The 25397-nt window shown below is 31.1% G+C and overlaps 1 pseudogene; it reads right to left on the reverse strand.

Annotated features, from left to right (window-relative positions):
- Window positions 1-9785: 9785 nt before the first annotated feature.
- On the reverse strand, window positions 9786-21571 carry LOC100814749 (uncharacterized; annotated as a pseudogene).
- Window positions 21572-25397: the final 3826 nt, after the last annotated feature.

Raw genomic sequence — 25397 nt, forward strand, 5'->3', positions numbered from 1 at the left:
TAGTGATTACCTGATTATTGTATCGTGAAAATTTACAAAAGTGTTTCGTAATTGTGTTTCTGGGAAGGGAATATTCCGGGATACATTCCTTTTTTATTTTTGTTAAACTGTGTACATATTCTCTGTATCTTCTACTTTTAGGAGTTATGATTAATAATTGATAATTATTAATAAAAAGGGAATGAAAGAAAGAAAAAGTTGTCTATGCTATTCTATTCGGTCTTGATTATGATTTTCTTTAATTTATTGCAATCATCTGAACAAATGTGCTGCTAAACCATGGTATTTTTAGGCGCGATGAAATTAGGAAAATGCTAAATTTTGCTCCTTGTTTATATTATGAAATTATCGGTATCCATTATCTCTAATCGTATTAGGGGTGCAAGATAGTTGATAAAAAATTCCTTATTGATATTTTTTTATGCTGATTCAAATATTTTTTTTATCATGCATTATAGTTGATCTGAATAAAAAAATTCTAAAAAAGTTATTTTAAGAATGACAACGATTATACCTATTGTTAAAAAAAAAAAATTCTATAAACATCGCCAGCATGTAAAAAAAATGTCAATATTTTGATATAATTTAGTACCTCTAATAAGACATTAATTTGTGTCCCTTAAAAAAAACATTTATTTGTGTATTAAATTTCTTTCAATATCTCCAATTTTGGGGGAAAAATTTAAGACCATCAATATCCAATTAATTTTTTTGATAGAACCAATATCCAATTAATGCTCAGTATAACATAAAATTGTTATAAGATTAGTACAATGTTTTTATAGTTCATCCCCAATTATATTTTTTAAGTAGAGATTCAAATAAAAGAATAATTGGAGTTTCATATTCTAAAATTTGTTCAAATAAAATAAAATATATTGATTTAATATACATTTAAAAATTGATAAAAAAAAATATACATTTAAAATAATCAAAATCAAAAGAATTTTTTAGTAAGAATAAATAGAACTAATCTTCAATTTAATATGTGATCTTATTTCTATTATTTTCATCAAAATATTATTTTTATATATATCATACCAGTTTTATGAAATTTATACTCCATAGTAATTTCAATTACCATTTTCTTTGTTGCCATTTAATGGAATTTTTTTACTATAACTTTTTAAATGAATAATAAAATTTATTAAATAATTTAAAATATATATGTGTGTGTGTGTGTTATAATTACATAATTGTTTTGGTGATTGAACATTTGAACAACAAGTAATATAAAATTTCTTATATAGAATTCAAATTATTAATAAAAAAAGTTGATGAGTATAATTAAGAAAAACATAGATGATTAGAGCCTTAAGAAACTGCCTTGTTTGGTCAGCCAGGGCCTAACTAAAATAAAGTTAAAATATGTGGCTTAAAACACAATGCCTGAGCGCAGCATTGATGAAATAAGGTTGATTAGTTAGCTGTTACATGCATTGCCAAATGACCCTTAATTCATCTAATTTAATCAAATACAATAACTAACAAAATTTCATTAGTCTGCCGACATGCATCACATTCTTATGTATCATGTGAATAAATAATTTTTATTAATGTTATTGTTATTGTGTTGATAGATGACTATATATTAGTAATGAGTTAGGTGGTTGGTGTTGTTCACTCAGTTTTCGGTGACATGAATCATACCAGAAAGCTTCCTAGACATATAGTGATAGGAGCTACGTACAAAGACATCCTAACTCTCTCTACTGAATAAGTGAAAGATTTTTTCGTTCTTCGTGTTACACGAGTAAATGAACTATACATTTTCCATTTGTCTATTAGGAGTTAGGACAATAGCCTTGTGATTTTACTCTTAAGCATTTCTCTATGAAATTGCTGAGATTCTGAAGAGACTTTAATTACTAGGAAATTAAGAGTACTTGTGTAATTGCTTTAATATACAAGATAGAAAGAATATTTGGTATTTGGTTGAGCCTGAAGAGGCTTGTAACAAAAAAAATCTTTTGACAGTGTGGAGCAATATTTCCCATATAAGTTTGTCAGTACAATTCTTTATTGGTAACCAAGGATGTAGTCTCTGGGTGACATGAATTAATAGAAATCCTTGTTGTGATTTCTCTTTTCCTTTATATTTTTTTAATTGGTTTCTAACCAAGGGAACTAATTAAATTGTTTAAATCATCTTTTGTTCACAAAATAGATTGGTTTAAAAGGAAAAGAAAAACCTATTAATGCTAAGATGATACCTTCATCTCTCTTGTCCAACATATTTTGTTACTCCGATTCAGTAGAAAGTGGTCCTTCGTTCTATCATGTTGTCAATGACTGTTGAAGTTTAGAGTCAGCGTGTAGATTGCATGGTTCCAGACGTTGCTTGGGAGCCCACAAAAAACCCACAAGGGGAAAGAAAAGCTACTTCATACACCTCTAAAATTTTCTTCCTGCACCTAACCCGAAATGTAAAATTACATTCCAGAAAGACCTTTCCGAATGTAAAATTTTACATTCTAAAAAGCCTTTGTAATTTTATATTTTGAAATAAGTGTTCCGGAAGTTTAAAAGAGTGCAGAAAGCAAAATTGAATGTGCAGGAAGCAACTCAACGGCCAATTAAGTGACTCCAACAGTACATTGGATAGAAAGTGAAAGATTAAAGGTTATTGCTTCCTGCACTTCAAAAATTACTACTTGCATCTTTTCATAATGTCTTTTTACATTCCAGATTGGCAGAAAAGGCTGCAGGAAGATCAAGACGTTGCTTTTGGTGTTACTTTCTTGTTGGGGCCTCTAGTTCTATCCTATGAAGCACCGACACCAACACAGATACAGATACGTGGACACTCGTAATATCCAAAATATAGAAGGTAATACAGATGTTGTATCGGTGTTAGACATTGACACGGAGCGTGTTGGACATGAACATGGCAAGGGACTGGAGTGTCCGTGCTTTATAGGTTCTATACCCGTTCCTTTGGACTTACAACTTTAATATTATTTTTTTGTGTTAAAAAAAAAAGTTTGGATGAGCATATGGGGTATACATTGTTAGGAGTTCGTGATAATATGCTTCAATATTCTCCAAAACAATAATATGCAACCTTAAGTTACCTTTCAACTTTCAACAAAGAAAATTCTCTTATTTGAATTCGTGATAACAAAGCTTAAATGAAAAAACACGAAAGAGAAAGGTTCCTTTGTCACAAATTTCAAACAATTGATAGAGAATTTGCATTGCGTTGCAAAGACAAGCCATGCCCCTTTTTCTCTTGTATCTCCCCTTCCCTACTATTATACACCATGACATTGCTTTAGAAGCTAAACTACGCACAAAGGAAGCAAGGTTGAAATAAATTAGGTTGTCTTCAACTGCAAGCATATATTTCCTTGTACATTTCCCTAACATAAAAAAAGTAAGTCTCAAATCTTTGCTCTTATTTTCTTCAAAAAGAAATTTTAAGAGATAGAATTTTGTCACGAATTTAATTTTAATATATTGCTAATGCAAAAAAATTATATTGTCAATTAATTAAAAACCACTTAAATGTAAACAATTTTCAATTATATGTTAGTTCATGATTTGATAATAACAATTGTAAAATTCTGTGCATTACAATGGAGTTCTTTTTTAATAGATATCTTGAAAATGTATACTGCTCGATCAATCATGATGTCCACCAAATCTCTGAAATTTTGTTGTGTAGAGAAAACCAATTTTTTTTCAACGATAAAAAAACAAAAGAGTGAAAAAAATGTACAGTTAACATAAGATCATATGCTATTAGTCCCTAACTTAATATTAAATTCAAAATAGTCTTTATCTTTGTATAAATGTTATAAAATAGTCCTTCCGTTAAATTTTAAAGTAATGCCGTTAGTGAAGTCAATTTTAGTGCCACGTGGACTATCCAACATGGCACTAAAGGATGACGTGGCATGACACGTGGACGTGTCTCCTAAAAGATGTCACGTCATTTAATGATAACAAAACGAGTAAATAGACAATTTAATCCCTGACTTTGTATCCCTGTTGCATATTAGTTCCTAACTTAAAAGATGTCAAAAATCATGCTTAAAGTGTCCATGCATTGCAAAGGTTGTGCCTTGCACGATTTCTGGCGACAAAGATTCCTCCTTGGATTCCTTGTCATCTTTTGATTCCTCTGGTTTTTTCTCTTCTTCTTTCTTTTCATCTTCATTTGCTTTTTTCTCCTCTACTTTGTTTTCCTCTGGTTTTTTCTCTTCCTATTCAAAACACACAAAAAAAATCAGAATCCAGAATGATACATTGATGGTAATTGAAGAAAAAAAAGAGGAAAAGAGAATGATTATACAGACCTCGCCCATTGGTGTTGACGGCTACAGAGATAAGGTTGTTGCTGTGGATTTTTGGTTCTTTTTATTTGTGCAAGTGTGTGTGGGTTCTTTTTCGTATATATGCCTCAATTGGTTCAGAAACATCAAATTTGAAGAAGCCACTCATTTTATCATCATCAAATGACGTGACACTAAAATTGACCTCACTAGCAGCGTTACTTTAAAATTTAACGGAATGACTATTTTGCAATACTTATGCAAAAGATAGGGACTATTTTAAATGTTTCATTAAGTTAGGGACTAATATGCAACAGGGGTACAAAGTCAGGGACTAAATTGCTTATTTACTCGTTTTGTTATCATCAAATGACGTAGCATCTTTTCAGAGACACGTTCACATGTCATGCCACGTCATCCTTTAGTGCCACGTTGGATAGTCCACGTGGTACTAAAATTGACTTCACTAACGACGTTATTTTAAAATTTAATGGAAGGACAATTTTGCAACACTTATGCAAAGATAAGTACTATTTTGAATTTAATATTAAGTTAGAGATTAATATGCGAAATTGATACAATCTCAGAAACTAAATTGCCTATTCCCTCAATAAATATGCATCATTTCTAGTTTGTTTTTTTCCAAATAATTTTTCGGAGGTGGGAAACACGTTGATTCTATTGCTACTAAAAAGGCTAGTCTTCATTATTCAGCGCCCATCAATGCTAATTTGACGTAATGATTACTTATCAAGTTTAATTAGCGGTTCATATAAAGTATATGTGGTTCAACATGTACTATTTTTTATATTGGTGGTGGGTAGTGAATATTTTACTTCACATGTTGTAGACAACGCCCCACGAAAGAAGGAATAAAAGGAACAACAAAAACCAGTGCTCGCTATCTGTTTTATTTCTTGCTCTCGGATGATTAATTAATTTAATGAATCAGTCAAATTCTTAGCACAAAATTAAATATAGTATAGGAGTTAAGTAAATCGGTCAGGTTGAGCATGCATTTTTGTTGCTGTTTTCTCTACCTTGTATGCCTGTGAAGCTCTTGTACCATGTTTCATTCATTTTCTGCAAGTGAATAGAGTTGATTATCTGATACTTGTAATTTCAATGAAGCATAAATGTTTAGTGACTTATGTGCGTGAGTGTGTATCAAATCTTGCGTATGATCATCGATCTGCAATCACTGCCAAGCTCGCATATATAAATTAGGAGTTTGGGTGCATTAATTAATTAATTTATTTTTGTTACCTTAGCCGCCATACCCATTAAGCCATAAACACTAATCTTCTTGATTATAAGGATTCCTAATCTAACTGATAAATCAAACTTTTGTAACATGGTCTCCTACTTGATTACCCGTTAGCTAGATATCTACTTCACCAATCATTTGGCTCCTACATGACTTCACTTTTGCTCATATTATTCAGAGAACTGTGGCTCTTAAAGCTCATGTAAGTTATAAACTTTTTCAGCAGTAAACCTTCCCTTAGTATATTGTTGTAACATGCATCAATTGTTTTAAATCTCTTAGTATCCAAGTTCAACTTTTTCTTTTGAATAAAAAGAAATTGACATCTGAAAATTTTCAACATAAATTTTGTTTTAAAAAAAAGACGATGTAATTAAGTTCTTCACCACGGTAGTGACTTGATCTTTTTTTTTTTTTTACTGAACTGTAGAGACTTGATTATTCAATGTAATTTATGTACAATGTCTTTACTTCTTCAATTTAAAATGATTTGTAGTTGGTTACAGAATAAACAGTAAATCTATAATGGGTGCATTTTATGTTACTAATAATAGCATGTCTAGCATTGAGTGCTTTATTTCTATAATGGATCTTTCTTGCGTAGACAATGCTTATCTAACCACCAATTAAAAAACAGTAATTATAGATTCAAATCTCATCTCTTTGTTTCTTTCAAAAAGGTTTTTATACCTACAAATAAAAAAACAGCAAGAAATCCATTTCTCTTTCGATGGATAGTACTTTTAAGTGAAGGGTATTTGTTAAAAGAACATGATTGAAAAGTCTGATGATTGTATGGGAACACTTCTTTAGGCCTTCTTATTTTTTACATATAATTGAACCTATTTTACCCGTTGTTGTGTTTAAATTCACAAAATAAGAGACCAAGCACAAGCCGTTATATAAAGAGGGAATAAAAGTAATTAAGGTTACCACTTACCAGTGCATGCCTTGGTTTTTTCTTGGGTAATTGAGGCATGACAAGAAGTTGGGCCAGTCAATACTCAACTATAGTCTATATACCTAAAAGAGAAGGTGGAACAGGCAGGGCTCAAAATAAGGTCAAAAGTAGGTACGGTCAACTTGGGTCACGCATAAAACTTAATTTAATTTTATTGTTTGTGACCAAATGTGTGCACGCATAAAACAATGAAATGGTTAAACTTCCCCCCACCCACAAACCAAAAAATAAAAAAAAAAAAAAAAAAATCCTCACATGAATCCATAGTTCCTAATTGAAAACGCTGATTCATTCGGTGATAATCAAAGTCGGTCCAAGGGTAAGACAGTCCATGCTCTTACTTTAGACCTACCAAAAAATAATTTTTTTTGCTTTTAATATATGTATATTAAGCATATGTGCTATCAAAGACTCTAACTTAGTGATAACACTCCGCGCTGCTATGCATGAGGTCCTTTGATTGATCTTACATGCGAGTGAAAAATCCGCTAATATTTCATTTACTCATTTAATTCTTTTAATTTTAAATAAAAAATAATAACATTCTTCTTTAGTCCTATATATCAATAAACACGTCTAAATTTCAATTCTTCATATCTTTCCCTCTCTTTCTCTTGAAAGAAAAAATCTTTCTCTCTCTCTTAGTCTAACATTGGCACCATCTATGTGATTCAGTCTCTCAAAAGAAAAAATTTCATTTTTTTTGTTAACAAAAAAGTCTCATTTCAAAAATCGTTTTAAGCTTATGAATATGTTGGGCCGACCTTTGAGTGGTTTATTAAAAGAAATAAGGCATCCAACTAATACTATAAATTATGCCAATTGCATTTCCTCCCTTAACAAAATGTAAGTTGAGTTTCCTTCCCCACTTTTCAAAATCTATGGATGATATAAAGTGGCTTCATCACTAAGTCAATTAATTTTCTAATTAAAATAAGTACACTATTTTTTTTTTTTGCTAACTAATAGGCAATTGAATTAGTTTCCTTTTTTAAAAAATAAATAAAAGAAAATAGTTTAACTCCAAATGAAATCTCTTGATTGTGCTGGCCAAGGCTAGCTAAGAAAAACCAACCAAACCACGTGGTCACCACATGGGGTCTGCATACTGAATTACAATGCCCACCAGAAACAGTGTTGTCTCTCTTTCTCTCACCTACACACATGTGCAACCAAGTGTAAATTCATTGCATAGTGATTAAACTAAGGTTTAAAGCTTCATTGTCTTTAGTCTGTTGATGAGGTTTTAAAAAAGTTGAAAAAACATTCCTGATTTGAGGGCGTGGTGGTGGTGGTGGGCGAATCAGCAGCATGTCCCTTAGAAGCATATAGAGCGCAATCACAATAATAACCTATCCATAATGATCATTGTGGGTACTTTCATTTTATATCATTTCCCAAAACTTTTTTTTTTGTCTAATTGGTCCTTAAGATAATAATAATAATCTATTACAATAATAAAAATATATTCTCTTTAGTATACATTACCGACACGCCATTGGTTGGACTGAAACTAAACTTAAATTTTTATAGCAAAATTTCATATTCACACACCATTTAGGTAAAAAAGAAATGATTGACAAGAGATTCTACTAAAATAATCACTAGTCTAGGTTCTTAATTTGATAGAAAGTAAACATCAATATCATAATAAAAAAAAAATCCTATTTGACACATTCCATTTAATGGCCCCTATCGAAAAAAGTATAAACACAACAAATATTATAAAATATAACTCTTGAGTCACCATAACTATTTACATCTCTCAATTATTTTTTTATCGAAAAAATTACAGACACAAAAAATATTATAAAATATAACTCTTCAGCCACCATAACTATTTACGTCTCTCAATTATTTTTTATTTACTAAAAAATAAAAAATTACACACAAACAAATATAATAATACCTGAATTTCTGTCCGTAATAATAATAATAATGACAAAAGTTATAATTATAGTTTCATATATAATTTTTTTTCTTTATGTTATAAATTGAAAAATAATTTTTGGACCTTAAATAAACAGATACATTAATAGTAATCTACATTAATATCTATGATTAATGGATTAAATTTATACGAAGTGTGCGGACAAAGTCTAAGGCAGTTTATCCTTCAGCTTGACTTGTTACCTCTCTCTCCCTTATGAAGTTTCAATTCTCAACCACATCGTTTAAGAAAAGGACAGTGGTTAAGCACACAACTCATCATTACTTTAAAGCATAGTTCATTTTAATGTTATTGTCAGAAAGACATGTGTCGAGTAATAAGGTTATGCATAAGATATTCCACTTTGGTTTCTAATTATAAACAAGACAGCAGAACACACATAAGTAAAATGTGATTGGCTTTTTTAGTTGTCTTTTTACTGTTGTCATTTTCCCTAAAGAATGTTTATCCACACTAGTGCTTTTTATTCACGTCCTAAGCCAAACTTAAAAGAAGGACAATGATTAGGTGCATTAGTTACTCGACCCATTAAAAGAAGTGAAACAATCAAAATAAAATAAAGTGTGCTTCTTTTCTACTGCTTGAGAAGCAAAATGTTAAAAATAATTGTTCAAAGAATTTTCTTCATATGTTTAAACTTAAAATAGATATTAGAGACTATTTAATTTTAATGAAAATGATTACAAAATGAGTTTTCATAGATAAAAGATAAATGATGAATTTGATCTTTGAAAAGTGAAAATATAAGACGCTATCAATAGTCATTAGAATTAATAACAAAAAGATATCTATATTTTTTTATGCTATCACTTTAGTTTCTAAATTTAATTATTTATTATTATTTTAATCTCTAAAAACATATTAATATTATCACTTAAATCACATCGGTTACCTTTTTGAATTTGGACTATATTTTTCAAGGATTTTTTTTTGTCATTTAATTTTATTACTTTTGAATTATGTGTTTTAACTTTTAAGTATTGTGACAATTAATGAGTGACAAATCTTAAAAAAAAATCACTGAGTGACAAATTAGATTGACAAATTAGATTTTATTTAAAATGTTTTGGGTGAAAGTTTAAGACAATATACTCTATTTTTATGATATACTAGTCGGTAACCCGTGCATACGCACAGGTCTTTCGCTAAATGATTTTCGATGGATGAATAAAAAGAAAGATATTGTAAAAAGACAAAAGGAATAACATTCATATTAAAGAGTTCTAAATAGTAGAGTTGATCGATTGTCAAATTTTTAGAAGATAAATATAAAGACGTTGGAAACAAACATAAGTAACATTGTTTTGCAAAATAACACAATAGGTTTTCCTAATCTATGTCGTTGTCATCCCAATCAATTGCACGTCTAATAACAACTTCCCAGATTTTTTCAGCACGCCTATAGTAGAATGAGAGTTCGTTTCCATGGCTAAAATCACCTTCTTGAAAGAATTTATACCAAGGCTGAGTGATATACTTATCACCAATTCCCTTGTCAAGCACAACTACATTCCATTGCAGTGGAGGTCCGAATATTCTCAAAATTGTCATGTGATCACCACAGTGGATTAGGCATTGTGTGATAGAGGGTGGAAGTTGCTATAGGGAAAAAAAAGAGTTAGGCATTGAAATTAATATTTGTATAGAAGATATAAACGGATATGAATATTTTACCAGTGGATATGGTGCCCCTAGCATTGATTGGGTGATTTCATAGGTCCAAATATGTTTCCTTGATGCGCGGCGTCTTTTGCATGTCTGTTGGTGTAATGGTGGAGTGAAGTGGAGGTCAAATTTTGAGTGGTGGTCACAGGCTAGGAAATTTATGATCACTGATTCATAAATCTGCAATTCTGTCCTCAATCTTGTTAGGCCATCAGCAAAGTAAAGTTTGCCCTTGTGTTACCTGACTTGAATTTTGTAAGTTGCCCCATCATATTTAAACTCTACAATTTCTGGATAATTAGGTAGCCATTGCCGCTTATAAAAACCTGGTATTTCTATGGCATCCTGCAAGGGGAAAAAGTATTTTAAAAAGGAAAAACAATATCAAAAGCAGCAAAGGAAAAAGTATGGAAAGGAAGCATTTGATTTAACCTTGTCACAATGGAACGCAGCTTTAAATTGCAATATTAATGGTTGTCTGATAGCAGGGAATCTCAATTGCAATGCAATGAAAAAAAAGTGGAGTTAGCATTTAAAGAACATGTATATTGACCAATTTAATTGTCTGCAGGTCTAAATTGGGGTGTTGCTGCAATGTAGTAGTAATTGGATTTAAGAGTTGTAAATTAGGATAATCAAAATAACATAAGGGAAGATGGATATAATATAACACCTAAGAAATTGGATCCAAGACATGAAAATAAGCAATACAGAACATGTATAATTCATGCAGAGTAACGAAAGTAAAAGATCAAACCATGGGTGAAGAAAATAAAGCAGAGATAAGAAAATGCACCAAAAGCAAATACAACAGCACCAAAAGTTCTTAATCATAGATCATACGACCAAACAAATAAGAAAATTCACTTCATAATGCGAATTAAAGGCCAAAAGCAAGAAAGTTTGAAAGGACAGAATCAACATTATAAAAAGAATATAACAGATGATGTATATCAGAGATCATATGACCGAACAAATAAGAAAATACACTTCATAACCCGAATTAAAGACCAAAAGCAAGAAAGTTTGAAAGGACAGAATCAGCATTATAAAAAGAACATAACAGATGATGTATATAACCGAACAACTCTGAAGCTTAATACAATACTTGGAAATAATGGTAATAGAATGCTACAAAATTTAATAGGCACTTAAAAAGGTTTAACTTAATCTTCTTTGTGTTTTGTTTAGGCTGGGGCATAATCAAACAGGATACTGATAGACTGTTTTTTCCTATATGCATGATTCAAATGTTATTCTAGATGACATGCTACCTAGGGTCCATTGATAGTGACAATATAGTAGCATCATTTTAAATTATTGGATAATTTTCACCACTCGTTAGCAATGAAGAAAACTAAATTAATATTTAAATTTCTTACTATCTATTTAACTATAGAATATCAGAACCATTGGAATAGGTTTTTGAATTAGTATCAACAAAATGTCAAAATAGAACATGCATTGCCATAAAAGCACAACATGAATGCAAAAAGTGTGAGGGGCAAAAATGTGGATTTAAACGTTGCTAATATCTAAAGAGTAACATAGATGATAACGTAGTATGCAAGAAACCTAAGACAATGGGTACAAATAAATGAAGTAGAAGTAGGGAAAATTGAATTAGGGGTTTGGCACACGAAAGAAAGTTGAGTGAGACAATCATGGATTCAAAGGTAGAATTGTTCAATATGTCTGTCCTAAATTGCAATTGAGGTATTGGGTTTAGGCTTACCTTGCTTGAGGCAGTCGATGAAGCGGAAGTCATGGTGCTAGTCACTTTGAGAGAATGATTTGCTTAGAGTTGAAGTGGAGGTGGTAGAAAAAGAAACGGTGGTTTGATGATGTGAGGTAGTGGGTGATGGAAGGGTCATTGCTTTTGGGGGGTGTAAGTGGTGGCAAGTTAAGTTGTTTGGAAACTGTGGAGCATTGAATGTTACATTCAAAGATTGGACATGAATTGGCAGAATAATGAGTATGAAGGGTTGTGGTGGTGGAGGCAGGTGAAGAGGTATTTTTATTGCTGAATATAACAAAGAGGAAGTTAAATTTTTTTATTGTTATAAATACAATTTGCATTATCAGATGAATGACCTGTCTAATGTTGAAATCGGTAATGATTTGGCAGAGATAATATTTTCCAATGGCAATTGATTATCTAACAAAAGAGAAATAGTTCTACTAAAAGAATAATAATAAGTGTATTATCCTAGGAAAACAACCAGAATAACATATAGAATTCATTTGCTGAATGGTAGTATTTAAATTGAGATAAGCATTTTATTTTCTTTCGTGCAATTCATGAAAGAAATGGTTAATTTGGAGTTCATGAAAAGAGATGGAAATTTAAAATGCAGCAAATAAGAAAATGCACTCCATAATGGAAGACTGGTTTTTTGAAGTTGATGAATTATAGATTGGCTCATTTGATGATGTTTTAACTGTATATCAGAGATCATATGAGTAAGAAGCAAATACTGTTGTGCTTAGAATTAAATTTGCAATCCCAAATAAATTGGATTTACCTTTTAATATTTGTAAAGACCTCTTTGAAAACCACATTGGTGGTTGAAGTCATTTTTTTTTGTTCTGATCATGTATTAAAATTCGAAGTCCTTTCTTTGACTTGACCCTTGATGATGCAACATATAATTGACCATGTGAAAAAACTGGTTTTGGCAAGTAAAGTTCAACTAAAGATAGGGATTGTCCTTGGGATTTGTTAATTGTCATTGCATAAGAAAGCATTATTGGAAATTGTCTCCTCAATAGCTTAAAAGGTCATGGTGACTGTGAAGGTGACATAGACATTCGTGGGATATAAACATGATCTCCGATATTTGTCCCAGAAATTATGTCAGCTGCAATAACATGTTTTGCTAATCTTGTGATAATTAACCTAGTACCGTTACACAACCCTTGAGTTTGGTCTAAGTTCCTTAATAACATTATAGGTGTTCCAATCTTGAGTTTGAGACAATGATTGGGTAAGCCAGATGTTGTCAATGAATTAAGAAATTTAGTTGTGAGTGAGCGGAAATGACAACTTTCAATGGTTTCGGATTTGTCAACTGAATCAGAGCTTAGATATTCCATTTGTTCACCTATCAATATTTTAGACATAAAAAGACAAGTTCATCAACCAAAAATGTAAAATCCAGGAAAGTTGACTAAAAGATGAAAATCAAAATAAGATAATTTAGTATATGATCACCTGATATCATTGTAAGCATATAATCATTAACTTGTTGTACTATTTCATTTGTAGAAGCTAATATTGCTCTGGTTTGGAAGTATTCATGATTATTGTGATGATGAGATAGATCTGGGAATGTAGAGCTAATTATACTATGAATAGGATCGTTATATTCTGTGATTAATAGTTCATGTGGAATTTCAATAGTATCATAGCCATCATTTTCATCTCCAATAATACCATCACCAATATCTGTAATCCATTGCGCAAAAGCCGCAGTTTCTTCTTGATCTGTTGCTTGCATGTTGTTTTGTAAGCGCATGTTTTTTGTCAGTCTCATGATCTGACAATGATCCCATAGATAAGAGGAATTAATTGTTGCATTAACAATATCAGAGCGGCTGCCTCTTGGAATGACTGGCAGGATCTGTCGGAAATCTCCACCAAAGACCATGACTTTGCCTCCAAAGATTTTACTGTCCTTTGAGTTGTGTTTGATGATATCTCTAAGACTGTGATCAAGTGCCTCAAAACAGAATTTGTGAGCCATGGGTGCTTCATCCCAAATGATCAGACTCGTCTGATTTAATAGTTCAGCTAATTGAGTTCCTTGATGGATATTGCATGTTGAGTCTTCAAAAACTGGAACTGGAATTTTGAATTTTGAATGTGCAGTTCTACCTCCAGGCAATAACAGAGAAGCTATGCTGCTAGAGGCTACCATAGTTACAATTTTATTGTCAGCTCTTAGTGAACTTGCAAGTGTTTTCCAAATGTATGTTTTTCCTGTACCTCCATATCCATAGAGAAAAAACATACCACCTTCATCTTTATTAACAACTTCAACAATCTGGTTGTAAATTGATGCTTATTCGTCTAGAATTATCGATATGTGGTGTTAGATTTAAAGAAAAATGAATCAAGTTGAAATACTAATTTCTAGATGAGAAAAGCTAAGAAGGAAATGGACATAATAATTTTTAGAGGGGTAAATTGCTCTGTAGTTAATGTACCTGTCATCTGAGAAAATAGATGTTCAAACTCTTATCTAAGTTCTTGATTTTTGTAATTGAGTTCAGCTAATATAAGGTTATTGTTTAGATAGGCTGGACAATTCGCATCCTCTGGATATGGCATTGAAGGATAGTCTCTAAGTGATCTTTGATTTGCTTGCAGCAATTCTTCAATTTCAAGCAAGACCAGATTTTAAAGAGTTCTATCATTAAGCTGTAATGCTAATACACAAAAGGGAAAAAAGTCAAATTATATGTCGTATCAATATTGATTTGTGTCATGGGAAATTAGCTCTAACTTGGACTTGTTGATGATTTTTTTATAATTATAGACAATGTCATCAGCCATCCAATGTCAAGTTTGGTCTCAAACTTGTTCAGGTTTGCTCATTGTTGCAATTAAAAGTAACAACACAAATAGCTTTCTTATATAATATGCTGAACCCCAGTATTTTGCTTCTTTTATTGCCTCAATGAATTCTTTATCATCTTGCAAAAATCCCATAGCAAAACATGCTTCTTTATATGTAGGATACTGAACATTATCAATTGTTCTTAAATCCTCAAATAAGGTAGGTCCTTTATAAACAGTAAGCATCATTCTCAAATAAAATAATTCCCCTGTAATTGGTGGGACCCATAGTAATCTGCCAATGGTGTAGCCTTTCTTCCTAAGGTGCCAACATCTTTTCTTCTGATTGTATACAAACTTAGAAACAAATTCTGCATAAGTAAGATTTTTTCCTTCAACAGAATTTTGGTTGGTGTTCATCCATGAAATAAACTTTGAATCAGAGATACTTGGCTTAGACAATACATCATCAATATCATCATGGTCTTCATAGAGAACACTATGTTGGCCTGGAAGATGGAAGTGTAATCTTTCAACAACGGGTTTTCTGCCATGTATTGGAAACCCAAAGATTCTCCAAGTAGATTCACAGGGACATATGTATCTGTCAGGAAGATAGATGTAGCTATTAAAACAATGATCGTCAGATAAATTAGAGATCAAGTTTTAATAATACCTGCAATCTAGATATTCTTTGATCTCATCATTATGAGTGCCACCATTGTGAGTTTGATCATTATCTTCATGAATCAAAACAGCAGTTACTCTATCATCTCTTGTTGATGTACTTAAATAAATATTTGATAGAAGTGCTTTGGTTACACCATTCAATATTGATATGTGCTTGGTATTTTCTGAGCAATCTTGGATTGTAAGGTACAATATACCTATTATCAATTATAACACCATTTTTCTCAATTGTGTGACCATTGTTTCTTCTACGATAAACCGAAAAACCATCAGCATCTAAAACAATATACGACTGGAACATTTTAGGATAGAAACGACTGCACTTGCCTTTTTTCATGCATAGAGATCCAGGATCAAAGTTCCACATGGGCCATGAACCATATGGTTTTTTACTAATGAATGCAGTTCTGGATCATCTTGCTGTGAAGGTATCTCTGCTGATATAATTTGATCAATTTCATCCGAGGATGAGTATTTGTTATCAGGATGTAAAAAAAGCAACAAATGGACATGAGGCAGCCCTCGTTTTTGAAATTCTATTGTATACATATCTGCAATTTATTAGTAAGTCTGTTAATAGACAACAATTAAAGTTATTAGATATGGTTGTGTGCTTAATATTGACAGTGTAAAATAACAATGTCACACATAATATAAATTCACCAAACTTAGAATCAACTTACATGCAATAACTTTTCCTAGCATGTGATTCTTTGTCAAGTCCATAAGCATTTGTTCATACTTTAGTTTGAAGACTCTGGAGATTATGTCTGGTCTGTCTGTCGCTTTCAGATTTAACGAATTCAACAATCTATGAATTTCAGGCCAGTTTGGATTGCAGGTTAAAGTAATAAACAAATTTGGGAAGCCCACATGGCTACATATGGCCATACCATCAAAATAAAGTTGATCCATATAGCAGGGACTGCCAACAAAGGTTGAAGGCAAAATGACTCATTTACCTTTATTTAGGCCTTTTGTGCTTCCATCATCCAATGACTGCTGTAAGCTGCAAAACTTGTCAACTCGAAGTTTTTTTTGGTTGTTTCTGATGTAAGAAAGCCTTTCTGATTCAACCATAGTATACCCCTCAACAACAAATTGTTGGAATAGTCTCCTAGAATTCAACAAATTTTTTTGACTCATTTGGTCTGCATTGTAGCCTGTAAGAAAATCACTCCCTCATTGTAAGACGATTTCTTTTCCTTTTCTTACCATCTGATGGACTACTATGTAGGATATAAGGTCTATATCCATCTTCCCCGTAAGAAAATAAGAGAGAGTATTGTAGAGCTAGATAGCTAGAATGTAATTCATGAATCCTTTGTAGTTATCCATGCTGAGTTTCAATAATAATATCTCTTTTTAAATTTGCATCAAAATCGCCTACTATTAGTGTTGTAACTTCTGGAACAGTAGGTACATTATATGTACGACCATTTTTTTCACGATTAGCAATCAATTTCAACTTGATATTATCCACTTGAGCATCTTGCAATCTATCTCTCGCCATCCTGAAATTTTTGCATGCACGTTGTATTCATCCAGCATCTCACTAAGCTGTGAAACAATGTGCTCTTGAATTTGATTATGTGGACTGTTGAGCAAAGCAAACAATTATATATATGATGATTGCAAGATTAGCAATGCAGAATAAACAATTGAAATATGTTAAAATGTAACATTGTTGATCAATGTTGTGCATTTATAATAATAACAATGAAAGACTAACTACCTTATTGCATTAATCCTATTCCGCACTTCATTTTTTGTGTCAAAGATATACAATTGTGCAAATTTTGGTTCTTTCCCAGGAATTGGTAACATGTTACCTATTCTATGACATGGTTGACCTTGAATTCTTATTGTAGGAGGTCCTCTTGAATGATTAATTGATTTGTCGAACTTAATACCAACAGAAGTAAAGGCAAACATCATGTTATATATCCTTATGTTCTGTTGGTAATTTTTACTATTAGATGTACCATGATCATACAAAAGTTGGCAGAGATATTTAGGTGGATTTTGTAACAATGGAAGTTCAACTTTGCCACTTCCACAACATAAACTGAATCTTGGATTCGTAGTTCTTTTATGTTTTGAGACTCTTTCATCATACCACATATTTGCATTACAGTGGCTACATTGCATGAGTTGGTCACCAAGATCAGAATACCCTGAAATTGTTTAATGACATATGGCAAAATGAGGTTGGTTATTGAAAATGTTTTAGGAAAACATGTAAATTAGAACACGATAAACAAAAGCAGTTCTGTACAGTGCAAGGTATTCGAGGCTAAGCTAATAACATAGTGTTTATGAATATTAATTGTTACCTTCTCTATTAATTGCAGGCTAATTAGCTGAGGACATATAGTTTGACTTTCAGGTGAAGAAACTGAAGCAGGGCCTATGAAAATTGCGTTTAGATCAGATTATAACATTATAATGTTGAGAATTAATTTGACAAAGTAGATTTTGATTGGTACCTTGTGTTAATTCAGAACTCTTATCCTCTGATGAATCATGAATATTAGCTAAAAAAGTGAATTAAATCTAAGTTTAGTGGAATCTATTTAATGTGGAATGGATTCCCATAATATTGAATGCACCTTACAACTTGGTTGTCTTTGTGTGAAAAAAAATGTGGATATTGTATTATTAAATCAATAAAATAATTACAATTATTAACTGTAATTTGGAAGATAATATTTTGAATTGCTTACAATCAATATTTTGAGCCTGATCATTAACTTTGTGCTGCCTGATACCTTTTTTCTTTATCCTGGCTTGTGCTGTATCACTATGATTTGCATGCTGATGGTTATCCATGTTCTTGATGCTTGTTGTTAATCTTGACTGAGTTATAAAATTTTTAGTGATTTCTTGTTGGAATGTTACAATACATGGTAAATTAAAATTCCAGAAGTCCATGGACATGCAGAAAATAAATGCTATTTCCAATCGGACCAAGACATAACTTGACTAAAATGATCAATGTTGACAACTGGTTAAATGGATCATACTTTGATAAAAATGATTAGACATGCATGTATAGCCATGATTATAGCCATGGTTTTGACGGCCACATTAAAACTTGAAAAGTAAGTAATAAACAGTAAGCATAAGGAAAAACACTAAAATTATGAATGCTGACAGCTAATTAAATGCACTAAAATGATTAGACATGCATTCATAGCCATTGTTATACCTATGCTTTGGCGCCATCGATAAGAAATCTGATATGGAAAATGTTATGGATGGCAGAAGTAGGATGTTAACCTAAGGAGAAATTGTTTTTTTTACTTGTCATATTAATTGTACATCATATTGAGGGATATGATGAAAGATGGAGTAAATTTATAAAATATCCGATTCTGCATTTGTTAAAGTTAAATCAAGCCAAAAATGCCATCTAAAATAACAAATGATGCTAAACGATGATTGATAATAAATAAACAGTTAATTACATATCATTGATGATCCAAGATCATGTTTCTCAAGACTCGAAAGCTGATACTTTTGTCTTGGTGTGTATATTCTGTTGTTAGAAAATTAATCAGATATGAATGCTGGTTTAGTTGTCCCAGTGATCAATATTTCGTGGTAATTATTTCTAACATTTTAATTTGTTTCCTGTGAATACTTTGTGCGGAGACAATTAAGGATGTACACCTTAAAATCAGATGCTTTAATGACCCTCTAAAACTTTGATTGAAATTTAAGTTATCATGATTGTGAAGAACATGTTTTTTGAACTTTCTGTCTAGCAATTTGTGATTTGTATTTCCAAATCTTACTTGTTCTATCTCTCACGATATATTTGAATTCATAACATTTGCATAGGTATTGTATCAACTTTGAGAATTTGTCGAGTTTCTTGAAACATGCCTTTATAACCATTAATATAACCATGCTTTGTCCATATTTATTTTAACAATTGAACAAATAAGGATTTTGAAATATAGTGCAATAATTAAGGTGACATCGGATAAACTACAGAACTAAAATCCCAGAATACTTGGATACAAAATAAGATTCAAATTTAAACAAAAGTTGTGATCAAAGTTTTAAAGGAACACCATGACAACAAAATTAAAGGTAGGAGCCAATTTACAATATACAAATAGCAGGGCAAAAAAAATTGTTCAGCACAACTTGCAAGCAACCAAATGCACTAAATTGTGCCATGTTTTTTTAATTTGTTGGATGAAAGTTGCGCATGTGAAATTTGAGAGGTCCCTGCTTCATCATCACAATCTTGAAATGCCTGCCGCTTTGTAGGTGTCAAGGGGAGTCCAAGCAGTGGATGATGGTCTACTGTCACAGACACGGATTGCTGGATAAAACAAATAGCAATGAATAAGTTGAATGCTAAGTTGAAAGTCATGAAGTGTCAAAATGGAAGAGTTGCAAGAAAGATCATATTAAAAAATAAGAGCAGTGATCAAAACTCACAGATTCATGTTGGGCAGAATGATTGGAATCAGAAATTGGGATATTCATTTTTGAAGATGTCTGAATAAGACATACATTGAAGATAACACAACCCATGCAAAACAAATAAGTATGAATAGAATACATAGTTTTCACAATAGTTAATGTCAAATAACTTGCATTGAACAGTACCTCAACATCAGCTAGCATATCCATCACAACATTTATTAAGCTTGAGTCAGTTGAACACTTCAAAACAGGAGAATTCTTGAACTTGGGTTGCACCTTTATCTTGAAAGCAAGTTCATAACCCAGCAGCTTATCAAGTGCTTGGGGTGAAGCATTCAAATCAACATTACCATCCTTGTGCAAAGAGAATAATTGTATCACACAAACAAAAAATAACATATCAAAGATAAAGAGTCACTTTTGAATCCAAAAGCGCACTTCAATTTTAAGCTTATTAACTGCATCAGCTGATTGACCAATTAATTCACTGCATTCACGGTCCCAAAGCAGGAATTTTGTGTTTTCATCTCCGTGGTTGATCATCACCTCAAGCCTATACCTGCTACCATATGTACCAACAATGAAAAAATGATGAAGGTATGAAGAATACACAACATTTTAAAAGATAACAATGACCTAAGCACAACTTCCTTATTGTATTTGCTACATGCATATGTGAAGGGCGCCATCTCTGCATCACTTTTTTTATGGCACTGAATGCAAGCTGTATAACACCATGAATGATTGTCCAGAACAATCCTAGTAATTGTGCCAACAGTTACACAAACAATTTCCTGTGTGAAACAACATACACATCAAATGCTAAAAAAACTTCAGATGGTGCGGGGTAAAGAATTAAAATCTATAAGATGATTACTTCAGAGATGGTGTTAATCTCAGCAATAGTCTTTGCCTCAGCCTTTCCAAAGAATGATTCCTTTGATGATAATTAGATAGAACCTGAAAGTTGTGTACTCCCTTCATTGTGTACTTCCTTCACCATGGGATTTAAAACCTGAGCGGGCCTCAATGCCCAACTCTGCAAGCCTACAAATATAGAATCAACGACAAAAAATGGTCAACATATATTACATAACATATACAAAAAATACCATTCGTTGAATTCTTGAATCTCCATCACCGGTTGGTTAATAATTAACTTTGAAGCCTTGAAAGAATTGTTGACTGATGGGGGATAAGATCCTAAATCATTTAAAAAATAGAACCATAACATGCAATAGCATAAACAGAAGAACCAATAAATTCAAGATAAGGATATACCCTGAGCTTCCTTTATTCTACCATGGGTCAATAGAACTATAATTGGGCCATCACCTTCATAATCATCTAAGAACTTTAAAAACTGCAAGCAATAATCATCCCACAAAGTGCAAGATAGCAATTGGTGGCTATCAAAAACAAATAGTTATGAGACAATCAGTTAATAATAATGTAATCATACCCACAACTTGACAAAGCATATGACACAAATTGTTACCAAGTATCGAACTTTACCTCAAGTCCTTTAGTTTAAAGACTACCCTTCTACCTTTTCCTGAAACTTGGCGAAAGACAACCTCCTCCACAACACCAATAACATCTAAAGCAAGTAGGAAAATCAAGGAATGTTATTTTATTCCAAAAAGAGCAGAACTTTCAAAATAAACTCAATTGCAAAAATATAAGTTAACATACCAACCAATAGCCCAGGTTCAAACTGGCCAGCCACAACATCCGCAAATCCAGCAAACATGTATTTTCTAAAAGGGATGTCCTCTAGAACACACTCCCTTATAACAGTAACCCCAATAAACACCAATTTAAATTGGTGATCACAGACTCTGTACTGACCATTGTTTTTTAGCACTTTAAAATTGTGCATGACATAAGTACAATTTTCTTTCAAGTCCATATTTTTTTACTTCAATTGGTCTTGTTTACAAACAACGTGGATCTCATCACCCTGGATTGCATTAAAGTTACAACACAATGGCCTGAACAATAAGTAATAAATCTACAAAAAAAAACATAAAATTGAAGCATACATTGGAGTCCACAAACACCATCTCAGCTTGCTCAGATTTGTTAGGCGTGCCAATAAATCATAGATCACTGATCCTCACACTAAGTTTAAGAGTTTCTTTTGAGCCATCGATGCTCTTTATCTTGTCTGGAGAACGTGTCATAATACTGCGAAAAAATGCAACAATGCCGATAATCTTGCAAGGAAAAAGTTAACAACAAAACCACCATGAAAAGAGAAACACGATAAGCTAAGAAAAAATCCAAAACCTCGTTTGACACAGAAAAATGAGAAGCTAACATGCATGTAAGAAAATACACATGAAAACAGCAACAAAACAGAACAACAGAAGTAGCACGAACAGACAAACACGATAAGCAAACATGCAAACCAAACATCGTCCAACAGAGCAAAATGAAAAAATAACATGCATGTAACAAAACAAACATGAAAACAACACCGAAACAAAAGCGAAAAACCGAAAAGGTAATATGCATGTAAGAAAAGAAAAGCCAAAAAATCATAAGCTAACATGCAATGTAAGAAAACATACATCAAAATAGCACCAAAGAGAACCCAAACTTGGTCTGTATGTGGAAAAATGAAAAGCAAAAAACACAAACTGAAGCATCACAGATGAAATGAAATGCAAGAAACCACGTAAAGAAGCAAAGGCCAGCACATGCACAATCTGCAAAATCAAACACGTGTAAAAGCCACAATTTGCAAAATCAGACACCTGTAAGAAGGAGAAGAGTGAAAAATGAAAGGGCTGAAAGACTAAAAAATCAAAGAAATGAATAAGTGTCACAATCTTAAATAGGAGTATTTTAGAAATTTCCAAGGATATCTCTTTTATAGATAATATATAGATGTATCGGTTTACTTTATAGTCACATACATATTTTATTACATTATTAAGATGTTTAGACTTTAGACTGATTGCTGGGATTAGATATTTGTTTTATTTGATTATACTTTTTTTTTTCCTGATAAAAAAAATCAAGCCTTCAAATCCAAGACCAAATGCTTGTTTGCTCGATGTCGTGTAGGTCAAACAACCAATAGTTGATGTCTTGATTAAACAGACATTATAGTTATTTCGGAAATTTAATTTTAAAGAAAAAGAAAAAAGGTTAATTTTATTTTTAATAAAAATTTTAATACAATATTTTAAAATAAATTAAATAAATAAATTTAAATATTCCCAAATTCGATTTTTAATCTTTTATTTATTATTATAAACATTATATAATTTTCTTAATTTTAAAAAATAAAAGTTGTTATCCTTTCTCTTTTCCTTTAAAATCTCATCACTCTAAAAAGTCCTAATAATCCACTAGTAACAGTCAAGGCTACCTAGGATATTAATGACAACGTTAAAAAAACTTAGACCTACAGAAGAAAAGCAGTTACAGATTTATCTAAGCTCCAGATTGTCATCAGAAACGTTTACATTTTATTATCGTATATATATATATATATATATATATATATATATATATATTCACAATATCTACCATGAGATAAATAATAATAGAAGTATAGGACTTGCATATACATCCAATTCTCATACAAGAACATCCAAGAAGTAACCCCGCTGAATATACTTATGCAATGAATTAAATTTGAACCCGAAGCCTATATTAGATTGATGAAGGAGACTCCGAATATATTTACCCGTTAAAAGAAGTTATCCTATTTTTCTTAAGGGATTTTAGGTTATAAGAACAGAAATAATTATAGTATTTTATAAACTATTTGTATGTTAAGATTTTATTAAAAAAATTATAATTTAAATGATATTTTAATTTTTAAATTTTAATTCAAAAATATAAATTTTAAAATTAAGAGTAACAATTTATAAAAAAAAATCTTACCACTATTAATCTTTTGATAAATTTTATTTTTTATAATATATTATTAGTATTATTTTCATCTGTTGGGGTCTTCATGAAAATAAAAGTGGTGGAGGAGGACCACTAAACTAAGTTTTGCTACACCATATTTCTTTTCTAGCTGGAAAATGTCTGAAACAAAAGAAAAAGGAGGAAGAGAGAGAAAGAGATAAGAAAAAGAAGTTGGACCCGTACAAAGACTGATGATGACGTCCTTACTTGGGCCACAAAGATTAGTGGCAAGGTTTGTAATTATCAACATTTTTTAGAATCATTAGAAAAAAAAATAATACTATTCTTACACACATTTTTATTAATATTTTTATAGTTTATAATTCATTTTTTTATTATTTATCTTTATCCTATTATTTATTTTATCTTTCACTTATCTCTTTTTTTATACTTCTTACCACTCTCGTTTTGGTAAAAAAATTAACAAGTTTTTTTTACAGAGTGTTATTAAATTTAAATGAAATTAATAAAAAATAAATTAAGATAATAAAGTATAATTTATTATTAATGTCAAAAGGCTATAAATTAAATTATACTAGTAATAAATTAAAGAAACAAGACTTTTATTATTGAAAATAAAAATAAAAAATAAAAAATAAATTTATAAATAAAGAATTATAATTTTTATTGATATGTTCAATAAAATATATAAAACATAAATTTAAATTAGAATTGATAAATATTATAATGATATGAAAAAAAATCCTTTTTTGTAAAATTATATATTTTAATTTTAATATAATGTATTAAAATTTAAAATTAAGTTAAAATAAATTTAATAGTACTGATTAAAGCCAATACTTTAAACAAAAACACAATTAAATACTTTTTTTTGGAGAAAATAATTAAATATCTAATATTTAAGAAAAAACACATTATTTAATAAAATATATTTTCTAAAAAGAATTTTATTCAATAAAATCTATAATATAGGTACATACTATGAAAATAATAACTATAGAAGGATGAAATTTGTGAAAATAAAACACAATTGGTGTCAGTAACAAAAACTGGCACGCATCAAAAGAAAATGACAAAACTGCCACTGCCGGGGTAACTAGAGCCAACCCTGTTGCCTGCTTCGAAGCAGACATGGAAAGGGATGGGTACTAACGGTGACTGACTTCTCGTCACGATTCCGTTAACTTTCCGTTCCGTTACGCCAACCTCACAAGTCACACTTCTCAATGCGCCGTACCAATCCAACTTGTGATTATTGTTACTACACTGCCGTTACACGCGCCATCCGTTTTACCCAACCAAAGTGAAAAACTCAAAATTACTACTAGTACATGGTTTGGTGATTAGTGAGTGGAAATTTGATTATTCTTCTAGAGATACTCCACTAATCTCTGAATGCTTATGTAATTATATCCAATGCTGTAGTTTAATTAGTAATATGTTTGTGGGAGATAATTTGAGTATGATTCTCATAAAATATATTTTTTTAGAAGAAATCAAAATTTTTAAATATGACTAAATTATAAATAGATAATTATTCAAAGGACCCAAGCTTTTTATATACATCACAGTTTTATCAGAAAGTCAAATATTCACATTATAGTGGTTAAGAAACTTATGCAATTATTTACATGTTAATTAATGTTTTTTATATTTAAGAAATATTGTACGAATAGACGAATAGT

Source organism: Glycine max, chromosome 7 (assembly GCF_000004515.6).
Source record: "Glycine max cultivar Williams 82 chromosome 7, Glycine_max_v4.0, whole genome shotgun sequence".
NCBI classification, from domain to species: domain Eukaryota; kingdom Viridiplantae; phylum Streptophyta; class Magnoliopsida; order Fabales; family Fabaceae; genus Glycine; species Glycine max.